Source organism: Lonchura striata, chromosome 1, assembly GCF_050655825.1.
Source record: "Lonchura striata isolate lonStrDom1 chromosome 1, ASM5065582v1, whole genome shotgun sequence".
In the NCBI taxonomy this organism is placed as follows: domain Eukaryota; kingdom Metazoa; phylum Chordata; class Aves; order Passeriformes; family Estrildidae; genus Lonchura; species Lonchura striata.
The window spans coordinates 97,310,291-97,334,201 of NC_140703.1; positions in this window are offsets into that span (position 1 = coordinate 97,310,291).

A 23,911-nucleotide genomic window follows, 5' to 3' on the forward strand; every position below is an offset into this window, starting at 1 on the left:
ATGCAATGTTCTGTAGAAGCACAGCAAGTGCACCTGCAGACAGTCACTTGGCAAGTGTCGGCATCCATCTCGGCCAGGCCAGAACTCCTGTCAGGGGTCTTCAGGGTCCTTGCGATGGTCATGAGGCAAATGAAGGAAAATTCAGACCATCTCTCACAACTGGCTGTCTAAAACCCTGGTTCAGTATCCTGCCCCACTCTTCTTGAACTATGTACCAAAAGTCTTGGAGTTTACGTGTCAAAAATTGTCATGTTATCTGAGAACAAACATACTATCAGAAAAGCAAGATTCATGAAAGATAAAACTGTCAGTGCTTAATAAGCATAATTTTGCTGTTTCTACCTGTAAAATCAATACAAATTGGATTTTGAGGTGCTGGGAGAATACATTGATGGATTTATCACTCTGCATTAGCCCTACTTCCTATATACTACCTCAACATCACCAATTTGTGCTGGCAGTGAAAGAATTGCTGCCTAGGTAGCCCGTCATTGTGTCTCACTGAAACCATTCCCAGAAGAAGGTGAAAGCTGTGAACACTTTAAATTTTTTTAAAAGTATATATAATGATCCTATAGGATTTATATTCCTGGATTGCCTAGGAGTAACAGGAAGGAAGTTAGTGGTAAATGGAACAAGTCACAGTGTGAAGCATTTCAATACTGTCTTTACCAACTAGTTCATTATCTCTTAAAGGTTTGAAAAATACAAAGTCTGTGGAAGAGAGCACTACTAAAACTGAAGTTGTTATTGTAAGCCATCCTTGAAAAACATTTTCTTTGAGTGACTTCATGTAAGTGACCGTGTCTGAAAAAGCACTGTGCAGGATAAAACTAGTAGAAATGGAACTGTACACCCTGCTTTCAGCCTTATAATTTTGGGAAAAATAGAAACTCCCACGCACATAATACTTTTCAGTTGGTCAGCATATCACCATGAACTGTTTGTAACATACTCCTTATATAACCACTATGTAGTCATATTTGTCAGTAGGCTGAAATAATATATAATGCTGCAGTAAAAGAAAGTTTTTTCTGTGTTTCAAGAACTGAGATTTATATTTTAGAGGATGTTAATTATGGCTATAAAGTTCAGCTGGCTTACTGCAAACAAGTCCAAAAAACCAACCATAAACACACAGCAAATGGACTGTGCTAGTGGTACCAAGGCTGCAAGTGGGAACACATCACAGGTACCTGAACAAGGCTGAGGGATAGAGGTCATGAAACCTATTAAGAGCTGCAAAATTTCTGTGGAGGTTGAGGTTTTGTGGACTGACAATAAATACTTTTGCTAGATTGTAGCAAGAGAATTTCCAATAGGAGACAGTGATGGAAAGAGTTTCCCAACAGTTCCACTGAAGAGCTCCTAAATGGACATGTTTGTAATGCTGTGCCATTTACACTAAAACACACAATTATGATTAGCTTCATGTCTGTACACTCTTTCTTGGTGGCTTCAACTAAGATATTAAACAGGGAAGAAAAAAATTTTGGCAGCTTTCCTTAAGTTTCTTAATGACATCTGAAGAGGGAGATAAAATCCTTCAAATTTTTGTTATTTCTTGTGAAAATTTAAAGCATCAATATTGAATCATAAGCAGAAAAACTGAGTGTTAAAATATCACAGAATAGTCATATTATTGATATTTACCATGTGAAGAATAGTTTCTGCTCTTAACAAAACTACAGCAAAATTAGGATAACCTTCTCACAAAAATATTGAATCAAATATAGGTACATGCTTCATCAAATCAATAAAGACAATGTAGTACTAACAACCTGACAGAGAAATAATGCTGTGAACAGGTGCAAAGTCAATACTATAAAAATAATCCAATATTAAGAAAGAGATTTGGAATGAATGACAAAGAGTTTCTAGAAAGTCTCTCCAGGACTTTTCTCCAGAAAGGAAAGTAAATATGCTGTGTGGCAGCTTACATGTGCTATCAGAGCCTGAACACAGTGTGTTGAGTGTTATGGCTTTATATTTTGAAAAGTATACAGGAAATGCATGCCAAACACAATCACGTTCATTTAAAACAGATGGAGGATGCTTTCAAATGTAACACACTCCTTTCAAAGCATATAACATTACTCCTTGTGTCCAGATATGACAATATTTCCACATAAAAAGAAAATAAATGGCAATAATCTAAGACTGTGTAAGGAAACATACTGTTCTTTGCTATTCAGGAGCAGCTTTGAATACTGTAATGATACTAGTTCTCTGCCGACTTCTAATGAGACAGTCTCTTTCCAAAAACTGTAACTGCAGGAATGACAATTTTTACATGAGAAGTGCCTGTACTTCCATTGTATTATGATTTAGGTTGTAAACCCAAGTATGGATTTTGATAATAAGTTCATTAAGAGGATTCTATATTTTTCTGAAGTATTATTAGTAACACTTAAACCAAATTTTGCAATTGATGACTCCAGAACTATCAAAGGAATAGAAAACAAGCAATAAAAAAAAGCCTCAAAAATCAAGACTTCGACTGAACACAGCCAGGAATGTGGTGCTGATATAGACCCATTGGAGAGGAAAGACTTTACCAATTCATACTAAGTATTTTTGAGAAAATAATTAATATGCTCGTCATCTACTTTGATACAGATGAAGAGCAATAGGTAGATGAAGAGCAATATATTTAGTTATTGGATTAGGAACTAATTTTGACATTGTTAAGAATACATAGATGTAGAGAAAATACTCATCTGTCAAGGAGTAGAGGTTAATTTTATCTGTATTTATATAAGGAAAAATTTGCAATAAATATTGGATTTAATACTTGGTATTTGCCAAATGTTTATGAATTTTTATTCTAATTTTTAAGATTAGAAATCTATGATCCTTAAATTGTAATCTGAAATGATAAAATTGCTTGCAGACATAAATTCTCTCATGCAGATTCCCTGGATGCTTTGCTCTAGTATTCCTTAATTTGGATATTTTTTCCAGAATGTATTTTTAATTTAGGCAAATAATAGGTTCTTTAATTCTGTTTCTGCTCCAGAAATTTATTTTAACTGCCATTTACATCCTGATATGTGCTTCTAGGGATCATCTTTTTTATTGTCAAAGAAAATAAATTCATTCTAAGACAACAACCCAAAGGGAACTGAAAATGAAGCATTTTACTGCCTCACTTTACTGATGGACCCAAAGTGGTAGACTTTTGCCACTTAAAAAAACTGCTTTTCACAAAAGATGAGGAAGGAAGGGAATAGAGAATTGACACCCTTATGCCCGATAGGCAGCAGTCAGAGCACGTAATTTTGACTTTGATATTAGACTTCCAACATTTTAAAAGCCCTGATTTGGATTGGTTTACCTCCAGATCTTAAATTTGATAAAGAAAATAAAAAGCAGACAAAATATCAGATTTATTGAAAGTAAGGATAACTCATACTTAACAAAAGAAGAAAGCTTGTGAATGCTTACCACATCAAATTTTACGTAAAATAATACTAAAGTCCCTTCAGGTCTTTCCTTCTCTATCCTCTTTTCTCCCTTTATCCCATTTCAAAATAGCTTAAAGCTATCTCCTATCCAAAAAGAAATTATTTCTCACGCTAATTTTTATACAGAATTTCAAAGTAGTGATACATAATTTATAGGTCTCACCAATATCAACTGGAAAACCAGTTTATTATAAGGCTTCTTTATCTATGAGTAAAATCTAATTTAGTTTGTCAAGACTTTCAAATTAGCTTTGATTTTGTTAATTCAGGGAGATTAAAACCCCTTCAGCAAAATTCTGGGATAAAATCCCCAAGAGGTATTTAGATTTATCTAGTTCTTAAAGAAAGAAATGTTAAATTATTAATGGCTTACAAAGAACTAACTAAAATACTCTCTGTATACCTTCCTCAGATATGGAGGAAGGGAAACATATTCTTGTATATTTATATTTTCTTATGTTTTGCCCAAATGCAGTCACTTATATTTTCCCATTTACAGATTGATAATACTAATGAGGATATTAACTTTAATGGTAATGCAAAGGACCTATTCTTTTATTACATGAAGAGGATATTTGGGAATGTTAGACAGGTTTGGGTTTTTGTCAGCAAGAAATTTGATTATCTGGTTCCTGTAACTCCAGTCTTTTCTTAGTGCATTTATCTACTCCAAGAGAGGATAGAAGAAAATAGTCTGCCTGAGGTATTTAAAGTTTCTCATCGAGAGTGGGTGTTAAACAAATATGATGTGTAAACAAATACATAATAAATTATCTCACAAAAATATTCCCTCCAAGATGTTTTGAAATTAAGCAAGCATTATTCGAGTTCTTTACCAATATGCTACATGTAACATTTAAACAAGGGATAAGTTTTCTCAAAAATACATTGCTTTTTAGCGTATTTTTGTAATACTCATTCTGATTTGCCCTTTCTTTGCTTGTATTCTACAGAAGCTATTTCAAAGTTATTTACAAAAAGTGTAAGTTTTTTTTCATGACTTTGGCATAACAGGGGCCAAATATATGTATTATATTAAAATAGAAGAAAGAATACTGAGTTTCTTTATTATTGTTAAAATAGAACAAGTGAAATAAATAATTTGCTTATTTTTCACATTTTTCTTGTTTGAAATTTAGATAAAAGGTATCAAGAAATCTAAGATATTTTCCCCCTAAGCGCAAATTTAAATATGTCAGATGTGACGTTTTCATCCTCATTCAGATCAAAGAATAAATATATCAGGTATAAAAAATACCATGTTCACCCATGAACTTGTTCTGGGCATGTTTCTCACTCTCAAATAGAAGTCTATATATTATGCATACTGAAAGAGAACAGACAGGCTGGAAAGAGCCTCTAGAAAGATCATTATCTATTTCTTGTAGAAATTGCATTCATATCCCCGTCATTCTGTGCTTCTGTGTTGGCATAGCTCTTACACAAAACTCCTAATTAATGTTTTGTCATTGAAGGAGTTTCCATTTGTTCTATGAGAACACTAATCATAAGCACATATCCATTGTGAAGAAGCCCATCTAGAACAAATTTTCCCTGAATCCACTCGAACATGTAGTTATTTAAATTGGATGCAACCCATATATGAAGAAAAAAATTTTTTTGCATTAGTAGAAAAATAGATAATAATATTCTCACTATTATCTGGAGCAAGGAGAAACAATCCAAAAGAATCTACACTTTATTTTCAGAATGCATCTCCCTGAAGAATTTTCACCTATTCAAACTATAAAGTAGTTTATTCCTCTACACTTGTTTATTAAGGCTTCATATATTCCCCAAATGATATTTCATCATTTTTGTATTTCTACCATGTGAATTATTCAAAGAAAGCTTCTTATCACCCCAATATATCTTTACATGTAAAGTAATTAAATAGAAATGTGATATCAAATATTGAGTAGAATTCAAACCGTCTTATTAATGTAGAATATAATTTCATGTGTATACTTTGCCTGTTAATCTTGTTTTTCTGTAGATTACATGTCTGTGTGTGTATAGTGGCACAGTTACAAAAGGAGGAAGTAATTCCCAATTCTCTTCTCCAAGTTAGCATAGGATCCAAGACACTGACTTTCAATTCTACTAAGACTGAAAAGCAACTTCACCTGGGATTTTTCAGATAAGGGTGGCACTCTGCCTATCACAGCACAAATATCCATTATTTTTAAAAATGCTGTCAGTGAAGTCTACAAAGAAGTGGGACCACAGCAAACAAAAGCAAAGTTCCATAACCATCAGCCAAATATAGAAGAAATGAAGAAGGGCTACTGAATTTGACTGTACCAGGTATCTAGCCCACAGGCTACTTAGGGCAACCATTTTCCAGCTAGCTGGATGTTTTGGGTGCCATTCAACAGACTCTTCTCCACTGGCACTGAGCATGAAAGCAGACTAGGGAAGATATTGGTCTTTTTTCCTCACAGGCTGGTAAATTGCAGGAGAAGGTGGTGGAGAAAGACTTCCACCTAATGACTTCACTAGCATGTACAGATGTTAGTGAACAACAACCTCTGTGAAAGAATTTGCATTTATGCATAAGAATAACACAGCTACGTAAGCATTTTTCAGATTGCTACTTTTTTTTTCATGAGTTGATTTAGGACCCAAAAGGGCTTCAAGTAGACTTTGCTGGTTTTGTGACTTTGCTAGACACCTTTCCTCCCCATCTCAACACTATTTACCCTAAACCTAGCCCTATGATTCCTCAATGATGTACAGTTCTGTGACAGACAAATATTCTGTATTTAGAAGTGTGGTATGCTTTTAAAGGCATATGATCCCAAGACCTTTCTAATCCAAAATACATTATTGTAGAGAAGCAGTTAAATTTTCAAGAATTTCTAAGATGTCAGATTTTCTTTAGTAAAAAAAAGTAGAATTTCTTTATATCTTGTATCTTTTTATAACTTCTTTTAATATTCTATACTTTTGCTTTTTATAACTAAATTTCCAGACTGTGCATGCATAAAATAGCCCTTAAGTATTTTCAAAGGTTATATTGTACATAGAAGATTAATTGGCAGCAGTCCCATGAAAAAGTGAACCATGGTATAGTTATGACATAAAAATATTACTATTCATGTGTATTGACCTATATATGTCATAGAAGGACTTTCTTAATGCCTGAGGAATAAATATAGCATACTATTGTGTTGTGGTGTATTTTCCTTTAATGGTGTGTTCTGTTATCCCCTATGTCAATGGTTTGGTCTAAGTTGTGCTCCCCTGTTCAATTGCCAATCCTGTCCTAGTCCTATCCCTTATTCCTGAACATTACCGGTTCCTCCTCCCCTCAGTTGTCAATCTTCCCTTGTACCAACCCCTTGTTCTGGAAGGTTCCCTGTCCCTCAATACATCATTGGTTTATTTTAATTATTCCCCTCCAGTGTACTACACCATTGGTTTAAGCTTTGTTAGCCCACTTAATGCACCTCCCCTAAAGTCTCCCCAGTTGGTTATAGATCTGTACCCTCCCCTGAAATCTCCCCTGTATAAAAACCCCTGCACCTCTCTGTTCGGGGTCCTTTCCTTGGGTCAGTCTTTAAGTTAATAAATTCTTAGTTCTCCAAGCAAGGCCTGTCACATTTGTTAATGGTGTTGATCTGTGGTTACACGTTGGGACTCCAGGGCCATGGAGAAGTGTCGCCCCTCATTAATGGGCACACTGGGCTGTGTGCCTCGACACTATTGCCTATGTGAAAAAAAGTAAAAGTTATAAATTACCTCTGTGTGTACATGTTGTCTATTAATCAAATAGACTATCAGTGACAACATCTTGCTATACTGGTAACTTAAAAACATAACGTGTCCTCTGATTTTCCAGAGACGTTAAAATTAATTTTTACCATGGAAAACTGTAAGAAATACTTAGCCCTAAAAACTCTTGTCACATTCCTATTTTATCTTTTTCATTTTGCTTTATGCATTGTGATGCCCTAGACTAGCTGCAGTATGGATACGGACAAGACCTTGCTTACTGGGCCCTGTATAATTCTGTGGAACTATCAGAGAGAAAAATCTATTTGTTGCCCATATGAATTAAGAAGCTCAGAGAAATTAGACACCTAGACAAATATACAGAAAAAAAATTTTGTTTCCCAAACCCAAATCCCACATCTACTCCTGCAGAAGAAGCATCATAAGGAGTACTATATAAAATCTCAATGTTGCTATCCTAAAAGTCTTGTACTTAATATATATGGCATGAGAATATATTTCCCTATTCCCTGAAGTTCATCAATATAAATAGTTTCCACACTATTGTTCACAAAGACATGGCAAATTATCTCATGAAAAGAAACATCTTAAAATATTTCTAGTATTCCCTTTCATTTTTTTTTAAAATACATAACTAACAGAGAAATTTTGATTATTTATAGCTTTCTGTTACATCTGTCAACTAATTCTGTAAACCAGTAAACAGTATCTAGCTTTACACATTCATACTGCAATGCTTCATTGCTCCCGCCCCAATAACCTTATTTAAATTTGGATTTCTTCAATACTTTTTAACTAATCATTCAGCATTTTGGCTCACATTTAGAGCTAGAAGTGTGTCAGTGCTCTTCTAGTTTTGCCCATGAACGAAACAGTTTTTATTAATTCACTCTCCATTGCAATGCATGTTATTATTTTTTATATTATTTCCATCATAATAAAACAGAATTTCAGACTGAATATTAAATTTCTTAGCCTATAAGAATAAAATCAGTGGACTTTCTGACTGTTAAGGTCTCTGCAAAATTACTTTTCAGAGTCATTTTGACGCTATAAAATTATATATTTTTCTTCATCACTCAGTTTCATTTCAATTTAATCAAATAATTTCTTATTTTTTAATCATAAACCTTTTTAATTTTAAAATTGAGCAATACAGTTCTAAAAGCAGGGAAAGTCTCTTTAGGAAGTCTTTCTGCAGTAGCTGGAGTGACATGCACTATGAACACAAAATTGTTGCTTTTTTTTCTTAACAACCTTTTCCTGTCTTTCTATGCAATAGGTTGTTTTATTGTTGCCCAAAAAACATGAATGAAGACATACACATGAAACTGGTACGCATTTTCTTGTTTGATACATTGTCATCGGTAACTCAAAAATTGTGTATTGTATTCCATATCTGTGCTACATCATATTACCCAAAATTGTAACCGTTCCTGTGAAGTCCATGGAGCCGCAAGTGGAACTGGGGGTTCTGGTCCTGGGTCTGGGAGATCAGAGGTGCTGGGGGGGGTTTTACAAGAGTTCGAGTTGCTCAGGCAGAAGCCTCTGGCACTTTCTCTTCCATTCCTACCAGGAAACTGAGACAGCACAAGGCAAAAACCTTCTTCCGTTTCTCAGAAAGCTCCTTGCCTTAGATCTCTAAGAAGCTGCAGTCTCTGGGCAATCCCAGGCTACTTCAGGAAAAATTGCAAAAATACCTGTCTGCAGCAGGACCTGTGGAGGTGGGAGCTACTGATTTTTGGTGTTAAGTTGAAGAGAGCCTGACAGAGGAATGGTTGAACGACAAGGGACATGATACTGTAAAGTTAATCCAAATAGGGAGGGCTACGTGACTGCTGCAAAGTTCGCATGGCCCTGAAGAGTAGATAGTGTGCAGAAAGCAGGATATTGAAACTGCTTGGTATGTAGAAGTAGATAGAGAAGAACAAAGGAGTACTAAGCTGTTCTAACTGCAAGGCCAGCCGGACAGGCATGTATCGATCATAACGATACTTTTAAGATAATAGTACAAGTCACATAGCAACCAATCATGAGCTTGGCTTTTGCAATATGTATGAGCTAATTAACGAACATATATAAACTATGTAATCTGTTACAATAAACTGAGACTTGATGATCATGATATCATGAGTCTTGTCTCCCGCGGCATTTTCCTCTAACAACTGGCGCCCGAACAGGGACCTGATCCGAGCCTAAGGCGAGAGGGGTGCTGCGTTGGAGTGCGGGTCCTGCAGCTGGAAGGACGGCGAAAATAAAGAGAAGAGGCGAAACGCTCTTCTCCGCGCCCTGAGTGACCGTAGAAGCGGGCTCAGCCGATACGTGCTGCCGAAGCCTGAAGGAGCCAGCAACGGTACCGACTTAACCATGGAAAGGCAAGCAGCATATGATTTATTTAGTGCTTCTCTTAGAAAAAGGCAGATTAGGGGGATTGACTTAGATAAGGATCTCCCTTCGCTATTGCATCATGCTGAGTCTTACGGCTTTTTCGTTAACCCCCATAGTGTTCATAAACTTTCAGAATGGAGAAGATATAGGGATAAGTTGTGGAAATTAGTGTTAGATGAGGATAAACCGGGCAAGAAAATGAGTAAACTTTGGAGAGTGGTTGATAACGAATTGTTAATGTGTCAGGCAGAAAAGAGGGCGGTGGAAGTGATACGGACAGCTCTGGAGAAAAATAAGGAATGTAAACCCTCGCTTCTCTCCAGTGAGCCAAACCCTCCGGTTCTCACAAATTTTCCCATTCCCATCTCTGCTTCTGAAATGCCTGTACCTCCCATAGACACTAGTAGCATTGAGGTGCTGGAAATTGAGATCCAAATTGCTTTATGGCAACGGGACTGGGATCCCAAATTCACTTTTTGTGAACGGGAATCAGGTAGAACGGAGCAGGCGCGGGGCCAGACAGAGCGGGGCCGGCCAGCACCGAGCCGGAGGCGAGCCCGGGGCGGAGCGGACATCAGCCGAGAGACGGAAGGCTCCTTACTGCCGAGCAACAGCGCAAGGGGGGAGAGGGGCGTTCCTGGGGCTCAGCCGCGCTGGAGTCGGAGGAGGCGGGGCGCGGCCGTGGCGGGGATGTCTCTTCTCCCATCCACAAGGTGACACAACAAGGACGGGAGCGAGGCGGCGCCGCCCCTCATCGCCCCGCAGCGCCCAGCAATGGCGGCGGAGATGGCGGCACAGTCCTGGTTGCCATGGCAGCGACAATGCCGAGAGCAGCAGCGCCACCGGTGGCGGGATCGCAACACTACAGCAAAAATTTCAACAGCATCTTTCCAATTTCTTACAAGAGTCAGAAGACGTAATGAAAAAGTACAGCAGGACCGAGTGTTTTCCAAAATACCAAGAAGGATGAACATTATGTGAATCAATGTTATTTCAAATATGATATGGATAAAAATCACTGTATAAAGATAGAAATGTTAGTAATGATTTAATTACCAAAAATGTCTCTGAAAACAAAGAGTTGAGAAAATGTCATCTGATGGAATTTTAGTATTGAGTTTGTAATCTCCGTCTTTGGGTTTTTATAGATAATAATATAAGTAATAGTGATTTTTAAGTTTTATAGATAATACGATAAATAGTGATTGTTAAGTTTTTGTAAGTAATGATAAGTAGTGATTGTTACTAATGTTATATGAATGCTTTAAAAGGATTTGCTTAAACTATTTTAAACATTTCCTGTTAATAGGTTAATCATAAAATGTGAGTTGTCTGATTTTTGTGATAAGAATTATTATTAAGGTATTAAGGTATTAAGGTGTTGTTATAGTATTTACAGTCAGTTTTCATATGTTTTATTGTCTCTTTAGGTGATTGATTACAAGATATTTTTTCAGGATCCTGTGTTTTTGATTTTTTAACTACTCATGTGTTTTCTTTATCCAATCTTTTATGCAGCTGCAATTCATCTTCCTTTAAAAATTCATTATCCAAATTTTAGTTCAAGATTTCAGACTTCAAATTTTCAGATTTCTGAAGAAAGAGTTTGTTGTATTTAGAGAATTTTTGTCTTGAAAGAGATTTTAGACAGGTTCAATTATTTGATAGTTTGATAAAGTTTTAATAATAAGGTTTTTTACTTATAACTGTTATTTCTAGGACTTTTGTTTTATAATGTGTTAAAACATATCCTCCAATTAGAGTTTGAGCTCTGGCCAAGCTCTGGCTCTACGTGGATGGTGTGATTGACCCAGGTGTTTTCTGCATCAAAAAGTATTCAAGTCCTTTTGGCTTGACAATTTGACCTTGTAGGGCAGCTGAGCCTCAAAGGGAGTTTTGGAGAGACATGATCCGGACATGTTTTATCCAAATCTCTGATGTTTTAAGGTTTATCAGCTGCTGCAGACTCTGGGATGACAATTTGATAGCGTAGCACTTGGTAACTGTGATTTTATATGTAATATTAATTGTGTATTATCTGATTGATTTTTATTTGTTATTAGTTTCTTTACTATATGCATTGTTTTATTCTTGATGTTTTTTCATGTTTATTATAAAGATGTTGATATTTCCATTTCTTCATGCAAATTTTAAGAAACAGAATTGAGAGAGGACCCTCCAGTCCCTGTGGGGAGTGTTGAGTTTGTTTGTGTTTTAGCAGGTACAGAATCTGGATAAATTTCAGTGAAGAATGTTAAACTTATCAATTTCAAGAAAACACTAATCTCTCCACAAGTAAATCAGAGGATGCACAGCAAAAGTGGATTGTGCAAAGATTTGTGTTTCACCCACAAAAGATTGTATATTTTTAATTATGTTACAGACTTTTTACTAAGTTTTAATAAGTTTTAGTAATGCCTGTGATTTTTCTGTTCATTTTGCCATTGCTTTTCAATGGCAAAAGAAAAAGAGGGACAATCAATTAGATAATCAAAAGCATAACATTAAGTTTATCATAAATATAGTTTGTATTTAGAATTAAATTTGTTCCTTTCATGTTAAACAGAACAATCAAGAACATGAGAAATATGAAGTGGGGTGCACTTCTGTAATACTAACCTCATTTTCACCCCACGAGTTACTTCAGTGCAAGCTCTCACACAATTAAAAATCCTAGCCTACTGGACAGAAAAATAAATTAATATTTCATCTAAAATATTAAGTGAGCTTGCCACAAATATAGGTAGTATCTGTCATGCAGTTCTGCAAAACAGAGCAGCTGCCACTAATTTACTTCTTCTAGCCCAAGGTCATAGTTGTGAAGAATTTGAAGGAATGTGCTGTATGAACTTATCTGATCACTCTACATCTATCCATAAGCAAATACGAAAATTGACCGAGCTAACTCAACAGTTAAAGGTAGAGGATAGATTAGGTTTAAAAAGATAGCTAAAAGGATTGGGGATCGGACCATAGTTAAGAGACATTATCAAATACGGCATAATAGTTCTAAGCATAATTGTGATACTTTTGCTTGTCTTGCCCTGTGTGTTTACTTGCTTACAAGGCTTGATGCAGCAGCTTTTGCAGAAAATGCTGAATGCACACCTTCTTGTCCAAAAGGAAAACGGGGGAGATGAAGAGAGCCTGACAGAGGAATGGTTGAACGACAAGGGACATGATACTGTAAAGTTAATCCAAATAGGGAGGGCTACGTGACTGCTGCAAAGTTCGCATGGCCCTGAAGAGTAGATAGTGTGCAGAAAGCAGGATATTGAAACTGCTTGGTATGTAGAAGTAGATAGAGAAGAACAAAGGAGTACTAAGCTGTTCTAACTGCAAGGCCAGCCGGACAGGCATGTATCGATCATAACGATACTTTTAAGATAATAGTACAAGTCACATAGCAACCAATCATGAGCTTGGCTTTTGCAATATGTATGAGCTAATTAACGAACATATATAAACTATGTAATCTGTTACAATAAACTGAGACACATTGCCTGCAGCACACCAGCAACTTGGAGTGCAGTGCCAGCGCTGAGAGGGTCCACTCAGCTGAGGAAGAGGCAGAGAAATTGACACCACAGGATTACTGCTGTCCCAGTACTGTGGTTCCTCCCTGAGGCCACAGGTGGAAAGGCACCAGCTAGCAGTTCCGCTTTGGCTGGAGGGGCACCCATGAGAGTGGCTGCCTCCAAGTGTCTTCCGAGACTAACCCGGATGGCAGTGGTTGCAGCGGCGTGGGTAGCACTGCAGGAGTCACACACTAGAACCAAAGGCAAAGAAAGGGAAGGATCTCTGGATCTCAAGAAAGCTTTTTCCCAAGAGGGTCAGAGGAGAATGACAGCAAACTAAAGGGAGAACAGCAATTATAAAGAGAGGATGGTCCGAGGGGTGGATACAACTCTCAACCAATGAGGGCATCTTAGTGAAGGATTACTTCATTTAACATAACCTATAGGATTCAGAATGGGATAGGAAGAAGCCTCACAAACCAATTCCCTTGTAGCACAGAGATGACTGACAGTGAACTTTCTGGAACAAAGGGGGTGTATACAATTTAACTGACAGGGGAGAAGGGCGGAACAACTTGGATTGACAAGGGTTTATAAGGGAATAAGGGGAGAAACAGGGAGACTGACATAATGATGGGCAGACAAGTGGCAAGAAAATTATGTGGTAAACTGCGCCTGGCTCTCTTTGGCCATGGGATGGATGTTTGCTGACTAGCAAGACTGGTGCGGGTGGCGCTGATCACTGCAGCATGGGTAGCACAGCAGAGGCACAGAGCAGGAGGAAACTGAGGCAAATGAATAAGGGAAGGACACTTGTCTGAGTCTCCAAAGATTTAATCTCAGAGTGGGGCAGAACAAGTGACAAATCTTAAACATGAAGGGGCTACTTTTAAGGGATGGGGAGGACACAACCTTTGAGCAATAGGAGGGCATTAGTGGAGGGGTGCAGGGCAAGGGCTCCCCAACAGAAGCCAACACGGGGAGGGACCAAACCTTACAACCCAATTCTGCTTCGAGGAAGGGATGAAAGACAGGGAACACTCCAGAACCAAAGGAGTGTGTTATCTTTGACAGACAGGGGTAAGACAAGGGAACAAGGGAGGTATACAGGTGGATTGACATGTGGATTGACATACATTTTGGCAGGGAAAACGGTAGTAAACAACTCGGGACTGAACCATTACAAACTTATAAAAAGGAATATCAAAACATGCTACAGAAGAACAAACTGTGAAATAACAAACTACCACAGTAAACAAGTCAGGGACAAACCATTATGAGGGAACAAAAAGGGGGTACATGGGAGAAACCATTATAACTAACATAGAAAACCTAACTTTTATATCAAAACAATTTTTTAAATACATACTGACACACAGTTCCAGAGTTTTTTTCCAGCTGCCATTGTCAACAGAGTTGCTGCCAACGAGAAGAAAGGTCCTATCAAGTGGCCTCAAGCACAGAGTTTGAAAGGCATCAGACTTTTTGGACTTTTTGGACTTTTTCGGACTTTTTGGACTTTTTTGGACTTTTGGACTCCAGGTTTTCTTTTTTTTTTTTTTTGTCCCTGTTCCCTGCTGGGTTTTTTTTAGGACTTTTAGTAACAGTGGAGGTTCAGTTGCTGTGTTGTTTTTCACTCTTTGTTCTCTCTCTCTCCACATGTGGTTGGGAGCAGGGAGGCTTGTTGGCCATTTTGCCTTTGACTTTCAGACCATGGAGTTGTCTGCCGAGGGCGGCATCTTGAGGGCAGGGCTTTCTCTAACATTCTGCTTTCTTTGTTCCTGGGAAATCTGTGGGACAGACACCTTTGTTTCTAGAGATTATTACTGTTATTTTGCCTGCTGCTGTTTCATTTTTTAGTATACTGTTATTTTTCCTCTTATGTTTTCTTGCATTCCTCTCTGCTTATTAATGAAACAGGAGTGGTTAAACCTGAAAAGGGAAGTAAGACATTTTGGACTGTCCATCCCATGTAGTTGTTTTAAACCAAGACATAAATTTAGCTGTTTTATGTGAGGCCATTGCACCAGATTGGTTGCTCTGTGAAATTATATTGCCCTTGACATTGATTGCAGCATAATAAACTTTAATTCTGTAGAAACCTATGTTAATATAATGCAATAGATTGGACATAAATTTACTGATTTCACAGAGCAGGGATTGTCTCAAATTTCTTTCACGATTGTTAAGCCTGTAACTGTTGAAATACTCCAGCAAACAGCATATCTCACATAAATGTATTTGGTCTGCACTTCTTTTGAAAGAGACAGAGGTTATACAGTTGATAAAACCTTTTGTTATTTTTATGTCAACTGTAAGAGGACAGCCGATACCTGATTTAGCATAAAGTTAAAAAATCCCGAATAAACTATATTTAAAATTTTACATAAAGCCTGACAGTATAATGATAACCCACCATGTATTTCTGAAAGGATTTCAATAGAGTGCATTTATATCAGATCATAATTTTGTATCATGCAGTTATGAGACTTTGATACAGTAGTGGAAGCTTTAAAAAGATTTACTGTAAGAGTGAATTATGATGTTCCTGTTCATGTAGTTAATCTCATATTTATTTTAAAATTAAATTATTTTACATATCCTTTTAAAAAAATATAAATAAATAGCAACTAAGCATCTAATGAGGTTCTTTTGCTTACTTTGTGGGAACAAGGAGCAAAAATTATGAGGGCCCATATAAGGGTAAGAGAGGAATAGACTAGAAATCTTAGTCCTTTAAAAAAATTAATTTTCTTTACTAATAAAACAATTTCTGCTACCTTGGGGAAATAATAATTGTAGAAAAAAATAATCCAAATGTGAATAGAGGAAAAAAACCTTATTTTTTCCATTTCTTATGAAGTAGGGCACTTTTAGACAGCTCGTTAATATTGCATAATTGGCAGGACAAATGAAGTAGAAGGGTTAGCAGGACAGATGAAGTGGTACGTAGGGGAGATATTTGACTGCACAGCCTTTACAGTTAGGGTCAATGTTTTTGTGAAATTCTGAGTAAGGATTAGGGGGACAAAGAATAAAAGGAGATTGTGTAGTGCCCCTGTTCCTAAGGGAAAGTTCTGAGGGAACCAGCTACTAGATGATTCAATTAGTCTTTCACTCCTAGACCCAGGTAGGATGAACAATTTGCATGTCAGGATGGCTATGGACCTCCACCAGAGTTTTCTCTGGCTTTGCCCTGCCCAGGCATAGTTCACCATCTTTCAGGTCCTAGCATGGACTCTCATGCTTCACCTCGCAGCCCTATGAGAGGGCAGTGGGCAAGATGGGCTGGTGGTGTGCCCAGGGCTGCCAGGTGTGACACGTGCCCCAGAATCCCACCTCTGCTGGCATGCCCCAGCACTCATCTTCATTGCACCACAGGCTTTCAACAATGGCCCATGATTCACGCACGTGCTAGACTGATGCAGCCCACCAGAGAAATTGGGGTGGACACAAAAGACCAACCAATAGGGGGATATCAGGGGAGGATATCCACTGACCAGTGGGGAGGAAGATGTGGCAGCAATCTTCTCCCTTGACCCCGGGATCTGATGAGACCTCTGCCTGGGGGCTGTAACACCCACCACTGCTCACGTGGCGCCAGGCCACCTGCCCCACCTCCATTCATTTTCAGGGCTGGCGGATTCAAGTGAGCTGTTACACACTCATTAGCAGATTCTGACTTCCATGGCCACGATCCTGCTGTTCAGATCAACCAACACCTCTTCTGGGCTCTGATGTGCGTCAGCAGTGGGCACCTTACGGCAGCGTTCACTTCATCCTGCAGAGCCAGTTCTGCTTACCAAAAGTGGCCTACAGACCACTCGCGTTCCACAGTTTAGCTCCATGCCGAGCCTGTAGAGGTCCTGCCTCGCGAGATCTCCAAATAGTAGAGAACTCGGCTAGCAGCTCCTCTACAATGGTGGATAAATGAGGCTCGTACCAGGCGGGATGACTCTTTCAAGCTGCTCTATTTCACTGAGGGCTGGATGTCAGCTGGGATCTGCGACCCAAACACACAGCAAGGGAGCAGGCTCGAACAGAGCCCCGAGCAAGGGGCAGGGTAGAGTTTATAACCAGGTGCAGAGTAGGAGGGGCAGGATACAAAGGGTCCAATAGGAACAGGGTTCGGAGGAGGAGTTAGGATGGGGTGATAGGGATACAACAAATGAGGATGAGGGAAGGGGGCGGTAACTGGGGAAGAACCAATTATACTCAAAGAACTTAAGAACCTTCCAGAACAAGGGAAAGTACAAATGGGTGATTGACATAACCAGAAGGTGGGAATAACTGATAATTACATAATTCGGGGGGAGTGGTAGTGTTTGATGGACATCCTGGGAGGCGGGAGTCTACATCACAGCCTCCTCCCATGGCATGTCGGGGGGAACTCCTCCCAAGTCCCCTACCACACGAGCCTGCTCCCTTACCCATTGAAAGTTTGAGAATAGGCTGAGATTGTTTCAGCCCCAAAACCTCTAATCATTTCCTTTACTGGGTAAAACTGCCCATTGCAAAGTGCCAATTATCCTGATGTTATAGTGTTTACCTAGTACAGCGCCCTCCCCTCTGTAACCAAGATTCCATGAAATTTAACCAGCCAAAGTGCTGGGTTCTGCACTTGGGATGGAGTAATTCTGGCCACAGTTATAAGCTGGGGAGAGGGTGTCTGGAGAGAGACTCTGCAGAAAGGAATGCTTGCTGATGATAAGCTCAACAGAATTCAGCTCTGGCTGTCATGACTGTCCTGGTTTTGGCTGGATATAGTTAATTTTCTTCCTAGTAGTTGGTACAGTGCTGTGGTTTAGATTCAGTATGAAAATAATGCTGTTGACATAGTTATCAGCTATTAACAGGTTTAGCTGTTGCTGAACACTTTTTACACTAAGTCAAAGATTTTTCAGTTTCCCATACTCTTCCAGCAAGGAGGTGCAGAAGAAACTATGAAGGAGCATGGCCGAGACAGCTGATCTGATCTGGCCAAAGGGCTATTCAATACCATAGAATTTCATTTTCAATGTATAAACTATGTGGAGTTGGATGGGAAGGGCCAAACAGTGCTTGGAGATGGGCTGTGCATGGGTCAGTAGGTGGTGAGAAATCATATTGGGCATCAAGTGTCATTTTTTTTAAGGGGGAGTACTCTTTTTAATATTATTATTATTATTATTTGGAGCTTTAAAAATTATTTTAAGTATTAAACTGTTCTTATCTTTCTTATGTCAAACTATGGGTTCTCCTTTATTTTCTGATTCTCCCTCCCTATGGCATTAGAGAGGGGGGTGGGACAGGGGCTGTGTCATGCTTAGCTGCCAGCTGGACTTAAACCACAGCAAGGGCAAATGTCATCCTGGGGTGCATAAAATACAGTATAACAAGCTGTGACTCAAACACAGCATAGCAAGCCAGTCAAAAGAGGTGACTCTTCGTTGGTGTGGCCTAACCTCAGTCACTTGTGTGCAGTTCTGGGCCCTGCAAGTTAAGATGGATGTAAAGGTCCTTTGATGTGTCCAGAGGGGAACAGCAAAGCTGGTGAAATGTATGGAAGGCGTATCCTTTGAGGAATGGCTGAGGACTTGGTGTTTGTCTAGCTTGGAGAAGAAGAGGGGTAATTTCATTGCTCTCTAGAATTTCCTGAGGAGGGCAAATGGAGTGGGAGGTTCTGGTCTCTTCCTCATTTAAATATGCTTCAGGACTGGACATAAGGAAGTACTTATTTAAAGAATGGGTGATGAAACACTGGAACAGGCTTTCTAGATTGTTGGTCAATGTCCCAGCTTGTCAGTGTTTAAGAGGTATTCGGAGGAAGCCCTTAACAGCATTTTGTAATGCTTTGTGTAAGCACAGAATTTTTGTGCTTTTTTAAGTCCTGAATTGGTCAGCTAGTTGGATTGGATGATTGTTGTAGATCCCGTTCAACCAAAATAGTCTATTCTATTGTATACCAGACACCTACAGAAAACCTAGATTTCTGTCTTTAAGATCAAAGATATAACTGCATCTGAAGAAATTCTAAATCTACTTTTATTTTCTAATCTGTAAATAATCTTCAACAATCTGCAACTCCTAATAACTCACTTATATAAAAATGGCGACTGCTGTTCTAAACCTGTTGAGAGCTTAAAATGCAGCTGAGGGTATATCAGAGTAATATTTAATGATATTATTAATAATCACCATATATTTATTTTATTTGAAAGGTTATGTTGATAATATTTTTTACATGTCCAGCACATAAATACCACAATGAGTGTGTCCATATTTATCTTGAAGATTGTTACTTAGACTTTCTATTTTATATACTTCATACAATATGAGAATATTTTTCTCTCTGGTTGCAGTATTGTATTTGTAAAGGTTTTCTGAAGCTAAGGATTTTTTTTTTTCTTTTTTGAAGCTGTCAGGGACAAGCAAAACTTCCAGAGAAAGTGGAGAGAAACAGTGCAGAAGAAGAAGTGTGCAGAGAAACAGATTTACTTAGATATAAAAATGTTCTCTGAGTCCATATCAACAAATAGAGATAAAGCAATCACAATCTCAAATAGACAAAAATAAAAGTGTCCTATGACATCTCCCCATAGTGCTGCACTTCCTCAAATGAGCAGGGAGCAGTCATGCAGCATGGTTCTTTCTTCAGAATAATTTTTTGACTGTTCATAAAATGCAATCCCACAGACTCAGCCTGGATACTACTTATGGGGAGACACAAGAATGAATTAGTAGTGCTGCTTTTGGGAAACAAATGTAACTTCAATGTTGACATCCTATTTATCCCCTGTTGAGGAATAAAGTATTCTGTGTATTGAAATGATAAATTATAACCGTTAAACAAAAATGTAATGCGTTTGTTACAGCCTCCAAGTAGACAAATTACCATTATGCAGTGCAAGTAATACTTTACAAACCCATTTGTCACACAGGAGAGGTGTCATATGCAATCTGATTCACCCAGCTTAATGTATGAAATGAAACCTTGATTCTCTTCAGCAGATGTAAAACGATAACAACTAGCTTTCATTCCAGAGCCAGTGATAAATACTTTGTTTTTTCAACAAAGCAAACAGACAAATATTCAGCATCTCTTGTGCATTTGCAAAAAAAAAAAAAAAAGAAAAAAAAAAGAAAAAAATCTAGGTTAACATTGCATTTTAATTGGTGATAAGTATACTGGAAGCTTCTACATATCCCACAAATCAGAACAACTACCATGTTACAGTTATCAATTCAACAGAACTCGCTAAACTTCAAATAAATTCAGCATGATAGATTGGTTTTGGATGGAACTCAGCAAAGATTCGGTCAATTTATGTACAGCTACACTGATTTATAACAGGGGTTAAAGAGACAATATTTTTATCCATGTCAGTAAAATTTAATATCCAATTTGTAGCAGTGTTGACAAGGCCATAGGTATGTTTTCCTGTATATGAGGAAAAATGAGATTTAGGTAAAAACTAATTTCTGAGGTGAGGAAAAGAGATCTAGAAAGATTTCTTCAACACTCAGACTGGAGATGCCTAAATCAGCAACTTCTTTGCCTTCAATGTCAATTTCTAAGCCAAGTGCCACCCCCATGCGGCAGAATTTTTTTCTGCCTACTCAGGCACTGAGTTCTACCCTAAACTACCCAAGTATTTAGAAGGAAGAACTAAATTCATACATCTGTACTACAGGCTTACACATCAATTCTATTTATCGAGGTTATTCTTTATTATGAAAAGAGAAAAATGGATCTACAGTGAAGCAACAGATGAATCTCACTGTCTTACTAGCTCACATTCCATCTGTTTCTCTAAATATCCCAAAACAGTAGCCTAGCTTTATACACAATGGATGCAAATAGGAAAGTTTATATGTGTTTAGCACAGTACATAGTAAAGGTACTTTAGAGAAAAAAAATAAAAAGGAAAAATGAAAAAGGAGGAAACCCCAACTTTTTTTGATAACAGACAAATAGTTGCATCAGTCATCTGCATTTTCTTCCCTTTCCAGCTTTAGGATAGAAAGTGTCACTTATTTCCTTCCTTCCAGCTGGGTTGGCAATACCACAAGTATTATGGAAACAGACAAAATAAGTTTGAAACTACTGGTCTAGATGTATTTGTCATTTTCAGTTGGAACTTGTCAGACAAGTTCATAGCTGATATTTGATGAAATAGAGTCTTTTGTTTTAAGGTCAATCATAATTCCATACCAACAATGTTACTTCTCTTTTGTCATAAAAACAGTGCTAGAAACACTCATGAATAGTGATGGTTGTCCATCAATTTAGGTCAGAGATGAAGCAAAACACTAACCACCATGTCAGTGACCTTAAGTGAGAACAATAAAAATCGTACATAAAATATAGCTCTTGGACAAATGCAGTAGCAGAAACAGAAAACTCTTGAAAATAAAATATATCCATTCCAGTCAAACCTGTCCCTGAGTCCTGTTAACATGAATGAGAGCTTTGGCGTTGACTTCCAGGGAGGTGTAAGCCTTGTGATGTTAATAAATAATCTAAATCAATGTCTTTTGGAGGCTCCTAATCTGTGGCTCAGGAGCCATGAAAGAATTCAGTAGCTTTATTATGAGGAATACTAAAGAGTTTTTAAGTGTACATACATATACATGTATACATATATATCTTTGTCCTTTTAACTTCTCTGCTAAAAATTCCAATTATGTCTTTGGAGAACCTAGTATAGCAGGCTTACTCTTAGCTAAGTGAGAGAGAAAGAGTATTAAAAGTGATCAGAAAATGCAACCATTTTGAGATGAAAACAATGATTTAGAAGTCTTCTCTTTACAAACAGATTGAACAGGTCATGATAAAAACCACACAGAAGCCAGGAAGGAAAAAATTACCCATGTATAATGAAAGGTCATTCTGATATTGATTCTCCATGGGAGAGTTCCTGTGAGTGTGTGAACAGGATAGAGAATGTATATGTTTCAGCAGGGAGAAAAAAAAAATTGAATAAATAGTTTGGGATGCAGAGTTCAAAACAGGAATTGAAAAATTACTTTGCAGGCCATTTTATCATGTATCAGGATGCTGTCATGCTGGAGTAGTGAGTTTAGATAAGGTGAGTTTACAAATTCTCCAACCACACCAAGCCCCCTCCACTTTTTTTTTTTTCAGAAATTCACAGCAGTTTTGTGTTCTCATAATCTGATTTCTGGTATCCCTAATGAATGTAAAAACACAGAAGAGCATAGTATAGTATAGCATAGCATAGCAAAGTATACTTGTAGTACTGGAGCTATGTAACAGAATCAAAATTTTGGTGGTCCTGTTCTCCTTCCTGTAATACATGATGGCAAAAAGAAATTAATGTCTTGCTGCTAAGTTTTGTGGTGGGATATTTTTAAGTGTAAATTTCCTTTTTGACCTTGAATTTCTTTCTGACTTCATTAAAAATCTAAGTTTCCCAAGTGTTTTAATTCTCCTTCTGTTCCTGTCTATGTAACAAGAACTGGTCTTGTACTTCATGGATTACTCTAACACAAACTTCAGGAGGGCATTCAGGTCTCTCTAAAACAGATGAATTTATTCACACCTAAAAATTCATTTAACAATCTTTATCTGATTTTCTTGTCCCCAAATGGATTTCTTTCTATAAACAGTGTTAACTGCTCATTGTTGGCACTCTTTTAATATATCATACTGCCAGAAGACTTTTCCTCTCCTATCACTCATAGGTCATTAAGAAAGTTAAAAAAAAAAAAAAAAAAAACAGGAAAAAAAAAGAGCTATATATTTTGGGGTCATTTTTTCAGAGTTCTCTTTCTGATCTAGAAAAAAGTTTTACCATGTTTGAAACTGAGTAACTCTATAGAGAGAACAGTGTATCATTCTGTCATTGTGAAATTTTCATCACTTCTTGATTTCTCTAAAGTCGCTTTAAAGTACCTCAAGACTGTAAGAGGAATGTATCTTGCCAGAGTCAGCAGCTCTTTTGGGTTCTTGATCTCTTTTTAGCAACACTGGAGGTCCAAATTAAAATCTCAACACCAACACACCAGAGCAATTGTCTTGAACAATACTAAAAAATAAAATGCTACCATCCTACCAAAAAATTAGAAATGTCAAAATACAAATATTAATTTAGAAGAGAGGAATGCACCAACTTTTCTGGCTCATGCTGATAACACAATGTGGCACAAAATATCTCTCTTTTCAATGCATTAATGAAGATTAATTATATGTTGAATGAAACTTCAGTATCATAAAAAAACAGGGTTTCTACACCAAAATGTTAAACTAATAGGCTCTGATTTCTTCCCAAAGTTCTGTGTCAACTCTTTAGGAAAAGTTTGAGCATTACATTTCTATTTGAGCACATTTTAATATGTTCTCATCATAAAGTTGAAGGGTGATGCAGCTGTGCTTTTATTTCCCCTAAATTATTGAACAAAAATAACTACAACATTGCAGTTATAATCAGCACATGTAACAAACATGGGTGTCTTTAAACTGCAGTCTATGAAATAATGAACATCTATTTTTAATAGTAAAAATTCTGAATCTAAAAAACACTAAGTTAACTTTCAAAAAAAAAGGACTCATAAAAGTAAAATGGAATTACACATATATTAAATATATTCCATTTTATTTACATTCAGTAATACAGAGGAGCAGATGTTCACATGCTACTGAACAAACCTGCAGGTGAGGCAAACAGATCTGCAACTTCTTACTTCTTTAAAGGACTATGGAACTGTTTATGTCTAAATAGAAAGAATAACAATAATATCATACATATGTAAAGATGGGCAGATACCAGGTTTTTTATTACTAAGGAAACTGGTTCA